The sequence below is a fragment of the Mesocricetus auratus genome, unplaced genomic scaffold (assembly GCF_017639785.1).
Source record: "Mesocricetus auratus isolate SY011 unplaced genomic scaffold, BCM_Maur_2.0 Super-Scaffold_100007, whole genome shotgun sequence".
Classification (NCBI taxonomy): Eukaryota; Metazoa; Chordata; class Mammalia; order Rodentia; family Cricetidae; genus Mesocricetus; species Mesocricetus auratus.
Window position 1 is genome coordinate 25357796 of NW_024429191.1, and position 22319 is coordinate 25380114.

Genomic DNA, 22319 nt, shown 5'->3' on the forward strand with positions numbered 1-22319 from the left:
TTTATTTTCTTCCAAAGGCCTGCACACTGTACCAAAAGCAGAATTCATAGCACACGTTAGTGAAGGTTACCTCATTATCATCTCGTTATCATCATGGATGAAGAAACTGAGTCCACAGAAGATAAGCAGCCTGCCAAGAGCCCATGGCCAACTTGTGACAGGCTCTTCAGTTATAGGCCAGGCTGCCAAACTTTCCATGTCAACATTCTCATCCCTTTTATCCATACAGAATCATATATAGAGGATGGGGAGGCTTCCACGAGCCCAAGAGCTAGGGACCACAGAGATCCTGTATCTAAAGGGGCAAAGCTGGAGCCCTGAGTCAGAGAGAGCTCTAGCTGAGGCTGTGGGTATACTTTGGTAGAGAAAGCCACCGGCCCACCTACAGCCTGGCAGGAAGAAGGGAGGGACCAAGCACTGAGTTCTTCTCCAGCACTCTAGCCTACAGTGCTTCCCATCACCCGAACGCCCAGAAGTCAGAAAGGAAGGGGTTTCCATACCGCAGTTTCCAAAGTTCCAGAACAAGGCAGAAGTATAAGGGGGGGGGTTGTTCCTCTGTGATATTGAAGGATGTTCTCTGCATCGCAGGCCTTGGGAAATCTAAGCTGTGAACAAGCACCTCATGCCCTAGCCAATGTAGGACCAGGAGAACTTAACATTGAGAAATGAAAGATTTCTTAAAGCAGGGAGCTGGATTCCTTACTCCCCACAGCAGACAGGCCTGGTGTACCAATCTGGTCAGCCCTCTGCCGTAAAGTAGGAAGAAGCACTGCTCTAGCCACCTGGAAATCCAGTGTATCTCTTGGAACTTTTTGCCTCCAGAACCCAAGTCAGTGCTTGTCCTTTCAAGGATGTTAGCTGATATTTCAGGTGAGCTCTTGGGAGCACTAAGAGAGAGGAGGAAGGAGGGAGAGGAAGGGAGGAGGGAGGAGGGAGAGTGCTGTGTACAAAAGCATATGTGCTATTTACTAGTTCTTAGTAGAAAATGCCACTTTATAAATAAAGGCAATCCTGTTTGAGGATGACTTAAACATCCCAGTAATATACATTCCTCTTCTGTATGTCCTTGGTGTGTGCACATGTATGCAGACACACATACTTATGCATATATACACACGCATGCATGTACATGTGTACACATATGCAAACATACACATGTGCACCCATCCCTACCCATGAGGTTTCTGGATACAGCCCAACTTTCCAAGCCTGCCTGAAGTTTCATCCTCAAGTTCCACAGATTGCCCAAACCCCAGCTGATTTGGTCATATTTCCTAGTTTAAATCAACAGTCTGATTTTATCAACAACTCTCTACGGAGGTTTATTTCTTCAAACAGACTGCACTCCTCTTTGCTATAAAGTTAATTTTCTGTTCTTTGTTCGCTTCCCTAATCTGCAAATTACATCCTCCTGTTCCCTGATTGCTTACTATTGGAAAAACAGCCCGTTTTTGCTTCCAGTTTGAATATTCGGAGCCTTATCTTGATGACCCTAATCTCTCTCCTCTCACTGGCCTCCAAAGGGAGCAGTAAGTAACCAGCAGGAGTGTAGAGTATTGCAGGTCCAGACACAGCTCTGGGGCCAGGGCCCTGCTTCTGTGAGGACCACCTTTCTCCCCCCACCCCACTCCCTTTCCTGTTTCCCAGAGTATGGGAGGAAGCTGGCTTTGCAGCAGGCAGGGTTAGAAATTCTGGGATCTGCTTCCATGTGCTCAGAAAGTCTTAGTGGGAAGACAGAACCGAAGCTTGCAGAAACACAGACAAATGCTCAAATGCTTCCGAGGTGGGCTGGCTTCTGCTGACTCTGCAGGAGACATGATTTGACTCTTTTCCTGGGAAACAGAGTCTAAGAAGGACAGGCAGATGAAAAGAGACTTGGGACTCAAAATCTCTGGGAATGGTGAGGGAGAAAAATCAATTAGTCTATACTAAGTGGATCCTTGAAGAGAGAAATGACCCAGGTGTAGAAAGGCCCGAGAGAATGAAGTCTACTAGGGACCAAATAGAGTGAACGGAAATGAAGAAAAATAGACAAATAGCTTTTGTGTGTGAGTTGGTTTTTTTGTTTGGTTGTTTTTGTTTGGTTTTGGGGGGGCTGTTGTTTTAAAGAATCCTAATCAAGTTGCTTGCTTTACAGTGACAACAGTTTGGTCCCAAGATCAGACACCAAGTTCTTATAACTATAAGATTATTACACTGCTAAAGATGGGGATGGCAACAGATTCTCCCCACACAAATCAAATCCATGGCTTCCTTTTAGCGTTTGCCGTGTCCAATGACAAAGCTTGTGTTTGTGTATGCCAGACACTGTTCAAATACATTACATGCATCTCTGCATTTAACCCTTTAAAAAAAGGGAAAAGTTTTGTTATCCCAGTTTCACAAATGAGAGAACTGAGACCCAGAGATGGGAAGGAGGCCTGGGTCACAGGTAGCGAGGATTCAGATGAGATCTGTTTGTGTCCTGAATCCACGCTCAATATTTCTGAAACGTATGTGACTCACATTGTCACAGTATTCAGCATCCCAAGCTTGCCCTGAATTAATCATTGCTATAACTTCTGGTGAGATGCTGCTCTCCACCCAGGATCTCCCTGTTTGTCTTGTTTCTAGAATGCAGTTTCCCTAGATCCTTAGGCCATGCCAGGGCATGGCAACTCTTCATACAATGGGAAAAATCACAAACATTTCAGATGCCACAGATTATATGTCTCTGTTCATATTTTTATTTGGTTTCAGCTTTTTCAATCCTTTAAAAATACACTCCACTGGCTCTGATTCCTGTTCCTAGCCCCAACCCCTCAAAGGCATGCTTGAAATGCCCCCTCTCCCCATCTAACCATCCAATCACCAGGCACTCAGATGTCTTTCATGACACCCTTGATTTTTTTTTGTAGTATCCTACTAGCCTACCCTAGCCTCTTTTCTCAAGTCTCCCTTACTCTCCAGAACAGCCCACAGGCCACCATGAAATTTATTATCCCCACATGATACTTTGTACAAATCAAACATCTTCACATCTAAGCCCCTTACTCTGCCTTCAAGGACAGATCCCCAGAACACACACACAGATGTCTGGTCCCAATTACCATCTATAGCAGGCCAGCTAACACTGAGTGGGCATGAACACAAGCAGGCACTCTGCTAGACATATGCACCTCTCAGAATCATATCAGATAGGTCTGATGAAGACCGATGGGGGTGCAGGTGGGGTGCTTTTCATGTCTATGTGTGGGGCGCAGGGTGCACCTGGAAGCCAGAAGTCAACCTCACGTGTTATTTCTTAGGAGTCATCCACACCTCGGTTTGGGGGGATGAGATATCATGTTGGCCTGGAGTTCATGGAGTCAAGTGTGCTGGCTAGCCAGTAGTGCCCAGAAATCTGCCTGTCTCTACCTCCTTGTGCTGAAATCACAGGCGTGCGCTAAGCATCTTCAATATCCAGTTTTTCAAAGAGAGTTCTGGGGCTTGAACTCAGCACTTTATGCTTAGGCAGTAAGCATTTTACTGACTGAGCTGTCTCCCCCTAGCCACAAGATCACTTGCCAAAAGCTCGGACAGGCAAATAGACATGTGCTAGTTTACACAGTGGTCAAGCTCAGAACTGAACTGTTGCCACCAGATGCCAGGGGCCTGTCCTTTCACCTCTACCCTAGGATACCTTTAACCTTCTGCTCCACCCTGCACTCACCAGGAAGCAGTCTCAAACAGACCACATCCCGATGCTTAGCCTGCAAGAGGGGCTGGCACTTCTGAACTCAAGGCACCATGAATAGAGCAGGGATAACCCTCTGTCAGACAGCAGGCCCCAGCAGGTATCCTTGACACCAGGCTGCCAGCCAGCAGCCCAGGGCTGCCCACAAGCAGACCAATGTGATCTGTTCACTAGCATGGCCCCATCCACTCCTCCATTTGCTTAAAAGCCGTGCTGTGTTTCCTGGACAATGGCTATACTCCAAGACACACATTCCGGTTTTTAAGACTCTAATGTAAACATTCAGTGAATGACTCTTTCCCGCTGCCTCCACCCTCCCCGTGCTGGCTTTGCATATTGTTTCTACTTGCTTTTCTCCATTTCTGAATTGGGCTCTGCTGTCTCCTGCCCTTGCTCCCAGAACCGTCTGCCTCAAAGTCTCCTTACCTACCTCCTGCCTAACCTCTTCCACAACGTCCTCGTCATTATGGTTCTGCTCCTTTGAGGAACCTGGCCAGGTTTCCCCCGGGTTCCTAGCCATTTCTTGCATTTTGTTTTCTTGTTTGCCCAACAGAGGCTTCTTCCTCTGCTGGGCCTGTGTGTCAGCTTTCCCATTTTCCACACAGCTCCACTCCAGTTCCCAATTCTTCCCACTCCCCACAGCCTTCCCATGGATCACCCCATGTCTCCACTGCCCTTTCTCCCTCGATGCCTGGTCCTCCTTGTCTGACTCTCCCTTTCCCACCCCCTTCACCCTTCATCCCTGTTCTTGGTCCCCCTCTCCCCTCTCCCTCCCATTGGGTTTCCACACTCCCCTTTTTATCTTTGTTTTCCTTTCTTCTGGCTGCTGATAGCAGAGGGATAGTTGCAGACTCCATCCCTGGCTGCACATGCAGACCAGGAGCCAGCCTGTCAGCCTAACCTCAAAACTGCACAGAAAACAGGATGCTGGTGCCTATGTGTAGCTTGGCCCTGGATAGGTATCAGCTAGAAGGCTTCAGTGCTAAACCACCCTGAGTCCCAGACATGCAGCTTAGAAGGCAAGATGCAGGAAGAACTGTTTGTTTCCCAGGGACTTTGTTCAAGTTAAGGCCAAGAGCAATTGTAACTTGTCATTTGTTACTTACAGTTTCTAGGGGACCTGAAGGTCATCACCTCAATCCCCTTTCTCTTCTGTGTGTGTGTGTGTGTGTTTCTGTCTCTTTGTGTGTGTCTATCTCCGTCTCTCTCTCTCTCTCTCTCTATATATATATATATATATATATATATATATATATATATATATACATACATATATATATATATGTCTGTTTGTCTGTCCGTGTGTCCATCTCTCTTATGTGTGTATTTCTCATTCCATCTCACTTTTGTCCAGAATAAAAGACCTTTCAATTCTTCAGATTTACCATACAACTCTCCTACACTACTCACTAAAATAGTAAAGGGAGTAAGAAGCACCCTGTGCTGCAGGGGGAAAGGCTGTATAAACCTCCTGCCCATCAGTACTGTTTCTCAACTCCAACTGTTCTGGTTTCCCTGAGTCCCTAAGGCAAGCAGGACTAGTGCCTTTCCTTAGAGGACAGCGCCATCTAGCAGATGAAATGTCAAACCCGTAGCTGAGGGCCTGGAAGAAAGCCTCTGCAGATTCAGGCCTCCTCTGGCTCCCAACTTTTCACTCTAAGACAGTCAAACCTTGACTGGTCAGAAACAGCAATGTAACCCATTGGCCTCGTTTGAGATCTCAGTATGGTTTCAACTCTCTTTATCCTGAGCCTGATTCAGGCTCCACCATGCCTTCCTTTCTAGAAAAGGCAGCCAAGTTCCAGGTGAGCTGGCCAGGCTCTGCCTAAAGCTAGAAAATACTGGGTGGCATTTTCCAAAGCAAAATGAAACACCTTCCTGAAGATGTGATAATCTTTGCTCCTCATTCCTTGTTGTATGATTTTTTCTTCTGGTCCTTCTGTGAAGACCCTATCCCTAATTCTCAGTAACCTCCATAATGCCACTGTCTTTACACACCTATTATAGATGCGTGTTAGACTTTTTTTTTAACCTGCAAACTCCAATCAGTTGTCAGTGGCTGTCTAGATTTCTCGCCAAAAGGTATCTTGAAGATATCTTTATAAAGTCCATATAAGTTCAGGTGGAGAACTGTGAATCTCTGCCAATGTCTACAATGGGTACGTAAGGTGGCAATGTGACTGTCCCACATCTGCCCTCAAAGAATTAGGGCATAAGCAATATAAATATACACTTTTAGGAGCAAGAATATCTCAAGATTGTGTGTGTGCGTGCATGCGTGTGTGTATTTCCATCCATCCCAGGGCCACACATCTGAAAGAGTCATGTCATCAATCAGTCATCTCTAACCTTTCATTTCAGACGAAGCAAACTGAAGTCACAGGAGGCCATGGCTGGCCTAAGATAACTCACTTCCTGTGTGGCATCAAGACAAGACCCTAAGTTGATACTTCCTCATCTCTGATTCCTTCTACCTCCTTCCTCATCACATACCACGGAGAATAAAGCTCCCCTATGGCCCACACAGGGTACCCGTGTCTTCTACTGCCACAGACCAAGTGAAAGGCAGCCATGTAAAAAAAGAGTCCAGCTCTGATCTGGTTGGATAGAAGAGCACACATGGTATTGTTCGTTACAGAATCACAGACCGGTACAGTTCATTTACAATATACTACCAAGTGTTAGATCGAGCATATGTCCAAAATTCAAAAAGAAAAGGATAAATTTGGTCTGGGGGCCTATAGAGTTGAGAACTTAAGGAAGCCCTTGAAGAAAGAGTAATATGTCATCACAAGTCTTTATCATGGGACCAGCACAAAGCCAGGAAGAGCAAAGCTTTCTCTGTTAGAGGAAAGCTGAGCATGGGCTAGACCTGGAGCCAAGAAACCACCAGACTTGTTCTTGGGCAGACCTCCTGATTCCAGGAAGAGGGACCCCCATCAGTCTGAAGATCTGACCCAACTCTGACAATGACATCCACAGGGACTTTCTGTGAGGTCTGAAAGCCTTGGAAAATTAAAGAGTCTATTCAAATAATAACAGTAGAAACAGTTGTCTCCTGAGTCTTTCACCAACTGTGAGCACTGAGTCCCAAGCTTATAAGCATCATGTTATCATAGCCACCATCCTAACTGTCATTCCACAAATGAGGAAACCTACTCAGAGGAGAGATAACTTGCTCACATTAACAGCAATGGGCTCAAGGCAGAGCTTATAATGTTGTACAAGTCAGAGGTGATCCTCATCCCCACACACACATATGCAAGAGCTACATTCTAACTTGCACGGGGGATAGTTAATTCCCTCGCTACTCAGAGAAGAAACTGAGGCACTAAATAACAATGTTCCCAGAACAGAACAAGGAGCAGGAACAGTGCCCTGTGAGCCAATCTTGATCGCCCCCAAAGAGACATAAAGCATTCCCCTAAATTGTACTGGAAAAATGAGAGCCATGCCACACTACCGCTGTTTTGTCAAGAACAGTCCCATATGAAAAATGTCACGTTTCATTAAAATGTACCCTAGATCCTACAGGACACTTCACTGTGTGCCCTGGTTCCCTGTCCCTTTGAATAAACACTGTGAGAATGGGGCTAATGGAAGGCGCCCCAAGGTCACTAATACCTTGAATGCACGTGCCTGAAGGCCCAGATGTAAGACACAGCATAAGAGGCTGACCTAGGCCCACAGAGCAGGTCTGACAGGGAGAATGAGAAGGATGTATTTGGAGGCAGGGAAAAAAACTGAGCTCTCACAGCTAGGGTATCAAAGGATGCTCACACATTAAGAAATTGGGGAGTAAAGGTTCCCAAAACAAAAGTAAGTATTGCCCCATGATTCTGCAACATGGAAATCCCAGGTTGCAGTTTCTTTTTTATTTAAGGAAGGCAGGTGGCTGGTCTGAGTCTGTTCCTCCATGTTTAGCCCTCTAACACATTTTTCCTCTGTCTCTTATTCCTCTTCACCTACTTCTACATTTAGATATAATTTATTAAGGATTACCATGACCCTGGTCACAGTTTTTAGTGAGGTTCTGTAATTGTGACATCTTATTTACCTGTATAACCACCTTATGGGGTAGTTAAACTGTAAAGATCTTAATATGCGGAGGGGGGCAGAAAAATGAAGATTAGCAAAATTTAAATAAATTCTCCAAATTGGCAAGTATAACACACAAACTCTTCCTCCAGCAGAAGTATCCATCTTTCAACACTGTAAAAACCATACTGTGTTCTAGGAATCTATTGAATCACATTCTAGCTACAATGGAACATGAAGCCTACAAATGACAAATTGGACAAGTCTGCAGCTCATGGTCTTCCCATTCTACCATCTTGCTATGAACCTTTCTGTGCAGAGGTAGAGGGGCTCAGCTGGGACTACCATCTACACTTCAGTAGGAGAACTTACCAGCTGCATTATACTACAAATCACCAAAGAGAATGCTCTTTCTCAAAACAGAGAACCAAGGATGGAAAGATGGCTCAGGAATGTTTGCTGCTTTTGCAGGATATCAGAGTTTGGATCCCAGAACCCACATTGAATAACTCACAACTGCCTGTAACAACAGTTCCAAGAATTCCAACACCCCCTTTTGACCTCTGGACACACACACACACACACACACACACACACACACACGCACACACGCACATGCACGTGCACATGCACACACAAATAAAATGTAAAGAAATTTAAAAATAAATGAGAGAAAGATATTGTGAAAATACTTAACTGCTCTCAGATAGGGGTATGATAAAGCCTTCTGCACTTTAAGGTTTTGAGAAGAAAACTCAGCCCCACTCTAGGGAAGTGGGGGGGGGGGAGAAAAGGGATCCAAATTCTAAGCAGCTGAGAAAGTGGGTGTTTGAAGCTTGGTCTCCACTAATGCTGCTGCTGACAGCTTCATCCCCAGAAGACAGATGAAAAAGTTAGAGCAAGCCAAGAGAGCATGAGATCTGGGGAAACCTGACAGGACTCAAGACAAAGCCACATCCAGGAATACTGCAGGCATATACTTTCTCAGCTGCACGGTGTGCCAGTGAGAAGACAAGGCATACAAACCTAACCACCTCCCAGCCCCTCTTTGGTAAGTGTCCTACAAGGACTGACTGCCCTTTGGCTAAGTGAGTAGCCAGGTTTAGGGATTGTCCAGGGGCAATGGGAGAGCCTGCACTTCCTTTCATCAGGTATGTGAGATTTCAAACAACTGCACAAATGAAGCTGTTCCCCAACTAGTGGTATAACCTTGATTTTCATTCAGTTCCTCTTGTGGATCTCTCTACCCCATTATTGTGATAGGACAAATGAACGGTTGAGAAACTTGCTTTTAAAATTTGTCAACAGAGGCACGAGAGTAGCTTCTCTCCCCCTAAGGCAGGATCATCAAGTCCAGTTGTATACATTGAGTGGCAATCAGCTCTGTATAGCTCTGTTCATACAGACTATGATTTGAATGGCTCTCCCATGAGTTATGCAATAGACACCCTTGACCTGTGTCCTCCAGTCTAAGAGCCAAGACAAACACATCCTTCTGCAGACACCTTCTCCTAACACTACAGCTGATAAGAATTGCTCCCTTTGTAACCTCCATAATACACTCTGGAAATTACATAACCTATCTGCCCTGTTTCATGTGAATGGCTTGCCTTTCCTACCAGACTACAGTTTGTAATCATTTAAAAGTGATCATGGGCCCTTTGAAAATTCAACCCAAATACAGACGTTTCTTCCTAAGCCAAAACTAACACAAGTGCATATGATTTGGCACTCAAGTTCTGGAAACTCATGGCATAATCAATATTTCTTGAAGAAAGAAATTATTTGATTCTGGAAGGTTCTTAGATCCAGGGTAAGTGTCAAATTCTTTCTCTGAAGATTTGGAGAATTTTCAAGGCAATAGGCAACTCAACCAGCAATGCATAGTGGTCAAAATGACAATTGAGAAATTATTGCTCATCACTCACAGGCATGGATACCCCAACTAGCCCTGTCAGTCAAGGACTACTAACACCAGAGCCAAGACAGTGGGAAATGGGGAGCTCTGCTCGAAGATGGTTTGGGTGGCTGAAACCTGAAAGAATGATTCTCTGGCCATTTGAATACTGAGAATTTGTACTTCCATCCTTGTTACCCAAGGAGATAAAGAAATATTATTTCATATATTGTTTGTGTATGGCATACATACATGAATATGGGTATACATGTAGGCACATGTCTATGCATGCGCCAAGAATGTTCTCCATATTTATTGAGGCAGAGTCTCTCAGCTGAAACCAAAGCCCCATGATAAAAGTAGTCTAGCTAGGCAGTTTACTCCTGAGTTCCCATTTCTGCTTTCCAAACATCAGAATTACAGGTGGGCCACCATGCCTACCCAGCAGGCATGTGGGTGCTAGGAAACCTAATTCTTATCCTCACATTTGTAAAGCAATCATTGATCCACTGAGCCGTATTCTCAGGCCCAAGATAGAGAAATCTGCATGGAGGATTGAATGATAGCATTGGTACAATAATAACCAATAATCACTTATATAAATGATCCTCTGTATTTTCCTAGGCATGAGTTCTGGTCCTCTAAAGCTATCCAGTGCAATAGAGACTGTCTTCATCCTACAGCTTAGGACACTGAAGCTCAGGGATGTTGGCCAAGTCATATCCCTTGTCAAAGTCTAGTGCTGGCACCCTAAAATTTTGTTTCTCTAGCATTCTTTCTGCTGACCTCAGACTGCCATCTAAGCAAATGCAGAGACACATATTAAGTGTCTTCTATGTGCAGATGTCAGCACACTCTGAGTTTAGCCTATCTGGGACATGCTCCTGAGTCTGTCTGCATCAAGCTAGAAAACCTAAACTGCTCAGCAAATATCATCTGCCATAAGCTTCTAGGTGAAAAAAAAAAAAAAAAAAAAAAACCTAATCTGGGTTGAGACTGCCAAGAGGACTCTCTCAGGTCAACCAACAGCAGCACAGAGTCCCCAGATGGCCCTTTTCCTTCCAGCATTGGCCATAGAACCATGCTTCTTTCCCAAGAGCAGGCCAAGTCCTAAGCTCTGTCAACGTCTCTAAGCTCCATCCCTAAGCTATCTCATATGCCAGAAGGTGAGAACCTGGACCATCTACAGGCACAGAGATCACTTTGATGACTGAAAGAAAGACAGCAAGACTTGAAAATTATGTAAAAGGGCCTGTATGAGCAGAGACCTCTGCCCTAAGGGAAACTAGTTACCTCAGCAGCAGGCATTCTGCACAGTCTTTAAAAGCAAACGTGGTATGCCAGCATGAATGATTTGGACTTGCTGTTTTCAGTCTCCATCAGAAGTAAAAGCAACCATTCCCACTGCCAATGCACAAATTTGATGTAAAGTGTGAATAATGATGTACTGACCAGAAGAGCAAATGAGGCTGTGGGATGCCCATCCCTAGAAGGCTTCAGGATAGGAACTACCAAATTGCTTAAGGACAAATAACCTTGCTGGTAGAAAAAAGCCTAAGCCAGCTGACCTCTACCCAGGCTTCCCTTCTCAATCTGAAATGAGGTTGCCACCTGGCATAGTAATAATTTGTTATGTCTGTATAAACTCCAAAGCTTTCATAATCCTTCTATGAAGACAGGATTACCTTTGACAATCCTGGGAGGTAGTTTGAGAGGAAAATAACAGTCTCACATTCAGGAGTAAAGAAAACCAAGATCCTACCACCAGTAAAAGACCAAGAAAGGATTTGTACTATGACCTTGGAGATTTTAAAGGACAATGTTTTACCTCACCCAGCCACGGAGAGCCATGCAACTTCCCATTAACTCTCCATAGCCTAATTCCCAAGGTCTCAATCTTTGCACCAGCCATCTGGGTTTCTGAGAAAGCCCCAGGGAAGCCCATACACAGACACTCAAACCACTACAGCACAAGTGACAAATCACAGTGACGCCCCTTATCTACCCGGAGCTGCCTGCAGATAAGGTAGAAGATAATATGTTTCACAGCCACTTCCTGGGTTTGTGCTTGGACAACCATTCTCCCTTAGTCCCTTTGAGACCCCAGGCATAAACAACTCCTGTCTTCCTGCTTTTGGTCTCTCTGTCCTCTACCCTCTTCCCCATCATATTGGTTCTTCTCCTTCAATCACATCAGGCCTTAGCCCTCACTATCACCATCAGAGCAAAGAAGCTGCTTGATGTGAAAATATGTGAGAGGTAAAAAGTCATTTGCACTACAAGTTCTCTCATTATCTGGGGAGGAATTGCAAAACAAAAGGCATTTTCTTATGCTTATCTGGACTCCCATCCACATCAACTTGGTAGGGGGTCTTCTATCAGAAGGTCTTTCTTTGCAGCCTAAGTTTATCTAGTGACTCACCCAGCAGGAGCTGTGCTGGGTACATGCCTATATGCACAGCCTGAGTCTTACTGGGTACAGTGCTCCCCTGACAGCTGTCATAGAGGAAGGTCACCATCAGGAGTCCCATTCCCCAAACTGCAACTGGACTATGGCAACACTGACCCCCATATAGGACAAAATAAGTTGACAATTTTTATACACACTGTTCTATCAACTAACTACCTTTTACTGGTGGCAGAAATGAGTGCCTGAGATCTCCTCATCACTTGCTCTAATTTCTAAGCCAGCCATTTCATCCCTGCCCTGCCCATCTGAGCTCAGCATCACACAACAAACAAAAGCAGTACAGTTAAGACATGGCCGTGATCCTGACCATTTCCCCCTAAATCCATCACCACATGTTCTTTAATTAACTTGCCTTTTCCTTAATCTGTGCACTGGGTTGGTTTTATGCTTTATGTTGTTTGGAACTTTGTTTTTGTTTGGAACAGGTTCTGATTTTTTGTTGCTTTGAAACAGGGTTTCGCTAGCCCAGACTACCTGTATATTCACTATATAGTCAAGGACAACCTCAAACTCATGGAGAAAAGCTTGTGACTTAGCACATAACAAGACTTGATGCATTTTCTAGTCAAGCCTAAAGCTCCAGCTTTGGTTTTGTAGTTCAGCCCTGTTTTTGCTGTTTCCCCTATCAAACCCTTGGTGTCGCACTGACATATTTATGACTTAATTTGTGATTCTCAAAAGAAAATAACCTCTTCAACTGTCACAAGAAGTATGACTGCTTTTTGCTATGGATTCAGAGTTCTGATACTCCCACCTCAAGGAGGTCCCCACAACCCTCTCCATGTCTGCCCCTTAAATCAAATTATGAAAAGATCCTCTTTTCTCAATTGCAACTTTGATTTCAGACTAGCCGGAAAGATATGGGACTTGGATCTCAGGGACACAATTCTTACCTCCCTAGTGGTTTTTGCCAGAGAAAAGATATGAAAGTCTCATTTTTCCACCAAAGAACTTGAGTAGATTTGAAGATTTTGCAGTCCAGGGAAGACTACCTATATAATATCTGAAATCACCAGGCATTTGAAAGCAGAAATGTCCTTCTCCTTTGAGTATTGCATCCTAACTACCACCCAGAGGTGATTTATACATGTTCATCCTCATTACAGACTACACATCATAAAGGCATGATAGAAATCATATCTGCATGGATCCGGGCAGCTCTGGGAGAGAGGCTGCCAGCTTTGTTTGACAAGACACTCAATCAAGCCAAAGGGTTTAAAATATTCCAGGAGGCTCTCACTGCCTGCTCAACCCCATATAATTCTATCCAGATCACAGGAACTCTAATTGAGTTCAACATTAGTACTCATTTTTTCCCCGAACTCCTTGTATTAGGAGACAGGGGAGGGCTGTCATGGAAGCCCTTGTTTTGTGGTACAGGGTGACGGAGGAGTTTGCCATTTGGTTGTACTCATTAACTCAGGCATAGCCATGGGCTCTGGTGCTTCCAGGCTGCAAATGGTAAAGGCTGTGCTGAAAAAGGAAACATTAACATTGGCACAGGCTCCTCCCTGAATTTCTTGTTCACTGGGGGAAATGTTTCAGGCAGGCATTCTTTGTGTCCTTTAATCCCTTTTAAAGTCTACTTTACTCTTAGAAGGATCACAGGGCCCAGAACAAAGCAGAGCAAAGCAAGGAAGTCACTCAATTGGGTCCAGAGTATGCCAGATTCTCTCACAGTGAGTGTTTAGGTCATTTCATTCCTGGCATTGTTGAACTTCCTTCACCAGGGATGCCATAAAAGCTAGATTATAGGTTTACAATCTCTCTCCTTATTTATTTGTTCATTTTGAGATAGAGTCTTGTTACATTTCCCAGGTTGGCCTCAAAGATAAAATCCCCCTGCCTCAACCTCCTTAGTACTAAGAATACAGGTGTGTGCCACCATGCCCACCTGAGGCAATCATTTTAAAAGTAGATATGAATAGGCAAAATAAAATCCATGATGGGTAAGTTATCATAATTTTAAATAACAATGAAAAGGGAATCTATGCTTATACATATGACCCTTTCCCTTCTCCCTTGCTCCAACTGAGGCTCTAAAAATTTTTTGACAAAACTGCATGGTGGTGGTCTATGGGTTACAGTTCTATACATAAATTGCATATATGCACACACATATGTATATATTGTATGCATACACATATATTAATATACATGCTACATACACATATATGTATAATATATATATACATATATTGCACAAGAGAGAAATACCCACGCTTAGCCCCAAATGTTCTAAAAACCCATGAGGAAACTAACATTCCCAGATTTATTCATTCTAATGGCAATGGGCATCTTTACTCCAGACCCAAGCTGAGCAGAAGAGGGCAAACAAGAATGAAAAACTTTCCTCCCAGGCCCTAAAGGGAATCTCACTTTCCAGCTATGCCAAGGGCTGACAGGTTGATAAAATGTTTAAGGGCACAATGTTCAAACAGAGAAAAAATTAAAAATGTAATAATAAAGTTAAATGTAACAGTTTTAAAGCATAATTCTTCGGAGAGACGAGTTTTATGTGGGACCAGCATTTGAAGTAGCAGCAATCATTATTAACGGGAACCTCGAAGAGAGGAGATTTAAATCACCCAAGTCATAAAAGCTGAACAAGGACTACTCGCACCTTGAAAGGCACTTGGAGAGAAGATTGCATACAAACGCAATTAAAACGATGCTTATAAAATACTAAGATGTTAATTGGGTTCAGTCCCAGAAGCCCCAGCAGTACAGTATGTCAGAAGTTAGCTGGTTTGAAGTTTAAAAAGAGTAGTTTAATTTGTACACCTTGTCCTAATTACGAAGCTTTCTGCAGCCCACGTATCTGGATGGTTTATGGTAGCTTGGAGCTTTGTAAAACAAACACACGCACGAGTTAATTGGGTTATGGCGATGGAAAATCGGGCAGCAGAATAGCAACCTCTCTTGCTGGGGTACCTTTACAGCTGGTAATGAACGTTCCAGCCATGTCAGGGGGATGCTGATTTGTAAGGTGTTCTGTTTACAGCTTGGTGATCCTGGAGGGCTGACACATAGGAGGCAATGCCATGCAAACAAAGACTCGCACCAGATAATGTTCCCTCCCCACCATGCTCTCACCCCAGCTGGCCTGCTTAGGATTTACAGCACTGCCAGCCTCATCCCTGGGCCCCTGCCCTTTCAAACACCCCAGCATGTCTGGGTCCAAGTGCTCACATGAAAAGACCCAAGTGCGATGAAGGTAGGTGATTGGTTCCTTCCCGGAACACTGCTTTTGGTGCACCTGGCGGGGGATGGTGTTTTTTTTTCTCCTGCCTAGCAAATAAATAGGTGATGCTATCAAAACAACATCATTAAATTGGATTAGGAGCAAAGTCAGCTAAATCATTTTCCAGAAATCCTACAGGATTGTGCTGGCCACAGTAGGGGTTTCAGCCATGTCGTGCCTGGCACAGGCAAACCTCGTGAGGGAGTCTGTAAAAAGCCGATCACAGATTCACAATTGCCCTCAGTCATTCTCACCATCCCTTCCACCTCTAGCTGCCAAACATGAATCCTACATAAAGCAAGATGACAGCGTTGGGCCTATGATTCCTACCCCAGCTAAATTGCCCATTTCTAGCAGACATAGATACCAGCAATTGGGTGAAAAGGCAATCTGTAGAAATGGTAACCCCCCAGCTTCTGGAAGACACAATGGCCCCCACTGATCACTGACTGTGAGTAAAAGAGAAATGTCATCTCCCAGTCAAATTCCAGAAGGGTCCATGGTTCAGCCAGCCCCAGACAACAGTGACCCAAAGCAAACTGAGTAAGAGCATAATATCCTATCTGCTACTTCTCTTCCTGCAAGGGATACGGAGACCCACTCCTTACAAACATAAGGAAATACCCAGTGAATGAAGGAGCCCTAAGGAAGTGACTTCACAGCTTCCCTACCCCAGAGGCTTTGCAGCATAAGAGGAAATTGAAAGGTGTAGATCTCACGTTCCACGGAAGAGAGAAGAACGCCTGGGGAGTCAGGTGCCTCACCCAAAGGTCTATTCACCAAGGCAGTGGTCTTTAAAGTTCCCTGGACCCTGAGATTAAGCTTTTCAATGTGCCCAGTGCTCTAAACCACATTAACATACACAGCCCCTCTTGTCAATGAGCTGACATTTGAGATAGGCCAATGCCAGACTCCCTTGGGCAAAGGGATGATCTGCAAAGGAGGTTAAGGAGGAAACAGTGGTTACAGCATCTTTGGACCATATAAGAATAATCACCTATAGCAGTCATCGTCCTGTACCTAACAATTCATAACTAAAAAGTGTTTGCTTTGGACCTAGAGAGAAATCTCAGTAGGTGAATGCCTGCTTCGGTTGATCACACAGAACCCACAAGAAGAGACAGTCATGGTGGCACATACTTGGAATCCTGGAGCTAGAGACTTGGGTGTCACTGCCCAACCAGTACAGGGTAATTGGCAAGTTCCAGGTCAATGAAAGACCTTGTCTCAAAAATCTATAAGCCAAAGACAATTCCATCTCATCTCTGGAGGGGGATGTCAGGGTTTAAGGAGATGACGCAGGAAAGCACTTAGAACCCTGTCGAGGAGATCATAAGCACTAAATGAATGCTACCTAGGGAAAGGACCACTACTGATGGTATTCTTGCTCCATGGTTGGGCAGCTGAGCTCAGAGAGGTAATGTGATTGGGGATTTGCACATATATGCACACATGCACACACACATGGAGAAGGAAATTCAGAGTGAAACCCAAGGACTCTGACCCCCCCCCAAGCCCACAGTCTGACCATTTCAGGAGGCATATCTCGCTGAGGTGAATATCCTGCTCACATCCAGGAGCTCGATTATTCAACATAGGTCTCCAAGCCATAAAGCACAGGGGGGTGGGAAAGAAGGGCAATGGTGTGTTTGAGAATATAAACAGTGTCTGAAAACTCAGGAATCCAAGACTGGGAATCCAGAGTGTCCATAGACACAGCACTCAAGTGACAACAGCAGCCTGGATACAGCCCAATCCTGGATAACAGACATAAGGATGTTTCAAGGAGAAATCTCTGCACTAGACAGATGCCGTGGTTCCAGCCTGAAATTGACTCTGAAGTTAAATTAAGAAGTGAGAAAGCCCCAGAAACCCCAGCCTCCCTGGCTCCAATAACCCCGAGGCAGATGGGTTATTATTATTATTTATTATTTGTTGATGGATATTCAGAGTCATCAGTCAGGTCTGCCCTTAGGCAAGGAAGCCTAGGAGAAATGGCACTGGAAATCTTAAGTTTGGTTCCCAGAGCCACTCGAGAGCTGAGAGTTATTAAAGTACACTTTGCTATTGCTATCTGCTCTGCAGGGTGCTTGACCCTACATCTGACTTCAGGCTTCTGCTGTCCCTGCAGTACAGGCAACAGAGAGTAGAACAAATTGCAAAGAGGGACTCTGGGGATGGCGGAGGAAGAACTGATGGGAAGAGAGATGCGGGGGGTGTGTCGGAATGGGAATTTCATAGCCTTGTTTGGACTCTTACTCTTTTGCCCCTGATTTACTCCATAAGGACCAGACACAGGGAGAGCAGATAATGAAGGAATTGCCTAACTGTCACTGTCAATTGCAATAGAGAGACACAAGACCATCCGCATTGCAGCATCAGGGTATAAATACTGACCTCATCCCTTACTAGGAACTTTGGAAATCTTTTTGTTACCTTAACTTACAATTAGAAAGGTTTTACAAGATGGTCCTTGGCACATGCAAAACAGGAACAAAAGTTCTCTCAGGGTCAGTAAGATGGCTCAGGATAAAGGTACTTGCCACCAAACCCAAAAATTTGAGTACCTGAGTCCTAATAGACCCCTGTAAGCTGTAAGGTGACTGCCACAAACACACTGTATACACCCCTGCACACACACACACATACACACATAAATAGATACATAAAATATAATGAAATATAAAAAACCATTTCACACCAACAATACTTTTATGAGATGGCATGTTCTCTGACACTTCCTGTAACCAATTTTTTTTAATGTAAGACTCTTCACGGAGACCTACAAAATTAACTTCATTGTCCATCTTTTGCCTTGGGGCTCAGAATGCCTGTGAATGAAGTCATGAAACCAATGAGCAAGCAAGGAGATAATTCTTCTGCATGTTGAAGTTGTCTTGGACCCACAACCATTTAGCCTGACTTCAGCATGGCTATTGAAATCATCCCAGAACTAGAAGTGTTTACAAGTGACCAGCCCCACAGTACCTCATAGTCTCTGATGGTCAGCTTTTTGTGTCAGTGACTTAATCGTGGACCTGATGTATAATGAGCAAGCTTTACTCAAAGGGCATTAAATTCCATCACATGCATGAGCCTTTCAACCAGTTGAATACCTTAAGCAGACACATCTACTTTTAAAAATCTGCCTCAGTAGAGCAGGGTCTTGTACGACTCAGGGAATAGAAACAGAACCTAGAATGAACAATTTGGAAAGCCAAATGATGAATTGAAAGGTATGCCTGTTATATTCCTAATGTTTGAAATAATGCAAGTTAGTAGGTAACAAGGTGATTATGGCTGAAGTTTAGAATCAAAATCAATCTGACTAGAGAGAGATGGTCTGGTCAAATCAATCACAATTACAATGCACACAAAGTGTTTATGTGGTGTTTGACTGAGACTTGTCCCTATTGGTTTCTATATTTGGATGCTCGGTCCCCAGTAAGTGGAACTGTTTGGAAAGGATTTAGAGGAGTGGTCTCATTGAAGGAGGTGTTATCCCTGGGCTGGGCTTTGAGGTTTATCTCTCTTTCTGCCTCATGGTTATTGTCTCAACCTGTAAGCTCTCAACTACTGCTTCAGTGCCATGCTGGTCTGTCTGCTGCCATGTTCCCCAGCATGACGATCATAGACTCTCATTCTCTAGTATTGTGAGTTCCAATATGTTTTCTTCTACAAGTTGCCTTGGCTGTACAGTGTCTTGTCATGGCAATAGAAAAGTAACTGAGACTGTGTGTGTGTGTGTGAGTGTGTGTGTGTGTGTGTGTGTGTGTGTGTGTAGACATTAAGACATAAACTAAGTCACAGAAGGTGGGGGTGGTATTTATTGGCTCATATATACAGAACATAAATGAATACACTGACATTAAGCACAGATGGATAAGAATATCCAGATGCCAAATGTGTAATGTTACCCATCAGAAATTAGTAATCTGTCTCCAGCTCTTATTTCAGCATTTTTCCCTCTTTGAAAAAAAAGAAAAAGAAAACAGTCACTATTACCTACATGGTGACATTTTAAATGTTTAGAAATCTCCAGGAAAAAGTTCTACCTCCTTCCACATAAACCCAGCAAAGGTTTAGGGCTGCAAGTTTGGACTATCTCCCAGGTCTGTTAGGGACCATTTCTCACAGTCTTGTTTCAAAAGCCAGATTCTCAAAGAAGCATTCCCTGAGCACTCACTTAAGATAGCTTCCTTCCTAACTCCTTCATGTCACCTTAATCTACTTGACTGTATAGCCTTTACCATTGTCTGATATTATCATATTCATTTTCACAATGAATTATTGTCCTTTTTGCCTTATTGTCCAGCTCTACATCTAGAATACAAAATTCATGAGCATAAAAAGGCCATGAAAATATAAAACCTATGAAGACATGAAATCCATGGTTCTGGTTTATCATATGGATTCCTAACCATTAACATAGTACCTGCTGACAAGTATGGTGCTGAGCAATTTCAGATTGGATTAATAACTTTTAACCGCATACAAGTGTTTATAATACTGAAATGCTTACAAGTTATACCTCCCCACCCCAAGCTGACTGGCAAATCTTTACCAGTACTCTGTAATCATACAATATTTGCAGTTCTACCAAAACAAATCAATTTTGCTTTCACTAAAACAAGGGTGGAATGGCTGCTGAATCCAAACAGCCACTGCCATTACAAAAAGCTGAACTGGGAGAGTTGAAAAACTAGGAATAGAGACTTAGCAATGAAGACACATTGTAGGGCACTTTATGAGTAAAAAACTCACAGAGCACATGAAAAGGAGTCATCAGAAACAAGGAAATCTGGTGTCTGGAGAGATGCCTTGGTCCTGCATCAAGGAGATGATGGGCCAGACTTAATAAGATTCCTAGGGGGAGGCCTTAATCTCTCCAAGGAGCAGATGGGAGGTAGGCGGAATCGGGGGAGTAGGAGGAGAGGAGAGAGGGGAACTGGGATTGGAATGTAAAAAATAAATTAATTTAAAAACGAAAGAAGGAAATCAAGTCAGAGTGTGTCCCAGAAGTCAAGAACAAATTGAACTACAAAAAAAGAAACCATCTATTGCATCATGCTGTCTAAAGTAGTAATTCAGGGCCAGGGACTTCATTTGACTGGAGAGATGGCAAGAGTCTGATACACATATTTCTCTGTGAAGTAGAAAATGTGAATGCATGTGCCTATCTGTTGATCTCTCATCATTGGTGGTTCTCCATGCCTATAGATGTGGAACAGATCTTCATATGTGATACAGCTCAACACACCTTGCCTATTGTTTGAATAACTCTCACCAACAAAATCTCAATTAGTGGTCAGTGCTAATCTGGAGGGAGAAACACAAGGAGCATTCAAGTGTCTATTGTAGACCTGACAACATTAATCTTGTGTTGGGGTCAGTTGGTTTCTGCGGCATTACTCAACTGAGAAAGAGAATAAGACTTCTTTTAGGGCTGGGTATGCCAAAAATCCTCATATTTTCATGCCAGGAATCATCTGAATTCCAAGAGATCCATCTGGAGCTATAACCACTGGCCAGGGGACTAAAGGACTAGGGAATCATAGACTTTGACAATGAATGACCTTTCATCACAGCAGTGGTTCATGCTGATCTTTCTGTTTCTTCATCTGTAAAAATAAAAATTAAACTACACTATTATAAATGTGTCCTTTAACTCTAAACTTGCCTCTGTATTGTAAGCTGCCTCAGATTCTCAGAGAATCTGCCATTATGTGACGCTTCCGTCAAGACATCTTTTGTGGAAATGAACAGAGAGGGTGCACTCTATTTCCTTGCCACCATGTTGCTAATAGAAAAGAAGGGGCTAAGAGAAAACACAAAGCAAATGACAACCAAGGAAAATTAACATCAGACCAGACTTCATAATTCATGGGCTCGGGCTAAGGACACTCTTTCCTGGACCTCCTCTGTAGATGGTTCATTACTGTAAATTCTAGAAGGACCTCATATATCAGTCTCTACTCCATTATGACCCTACCCCATGGACAGTGTTCTAACAAAGCAACAAAATGTTCCTTCCTTGCCTTCGGCATCTCACTGGCCACAATTCTCTCTGGAATGGACCCTGTCGGTGCAATAAAATGAAGAGACAATTTACATCAATTAAGTCTCTTTGGTGGCAACAGAAATTGACTCAACAGAGTGAAGCAATGTTTGGAGCTTTACCATGTAGCTTGCAGAATAAAAAGAGTTGGTTAAAACTGAGCAAAGGACAGACAAGACCATGGTAGCTAGAGATATAATCGCTGACTTGGGTTTTCTCAAGAGCATCAGGTCAGCACTTCTTAGTAATGTCTCTATGACGGTTTTGGAATTCATATGCTCTTCCATACCAGCTATACAGCTAGTTACATGACATATCCCCAGGATTTATTTCTTCTCTCCTACAAAATGAGAATGTGAATGGCACTTTCCAAGGTTACTCTGAGGATGAGATGTGAGGCATGTATGCAGCAAGCAATATGAGTGGCACAATAACCTGAATACATGGGAGTTAATATTCTCACTATCCTATTATCCCTGTGTTGTTCAAAAATAGGTCAAAAGCAAGTCAAGAAAGTCTCCTCTCTCCCAAGAGCACCTATATTAAGGAAGTTACTCCCCTCCTGTTCCCAGGAGGTTACTCCCTCTCTTTCAACCCCAAGGGCTTACCTTATGTACTTCTTCCTACAAGAATACCCCATCTGCTACCCCATACCTACCATTCTCTCCTTTAAACTGGTGTTTGAACCTATCAGTCCTACAGATTTCACTGGCCACTACAATTCTCACTCATCCCCATCCCTCCAAGTGGCAACAATCCTTATAGGAGAGAAGCTAATTAAACAGTTGTGGTTCGTAGCCCGGCATGCTGTATCAAGAATGTTCTGTAAACATATCCAGAATCTCCAGGAAAGAGCACTGAGTAGAGGTGTGACCCTTTGGAACAACAATCTGTGAA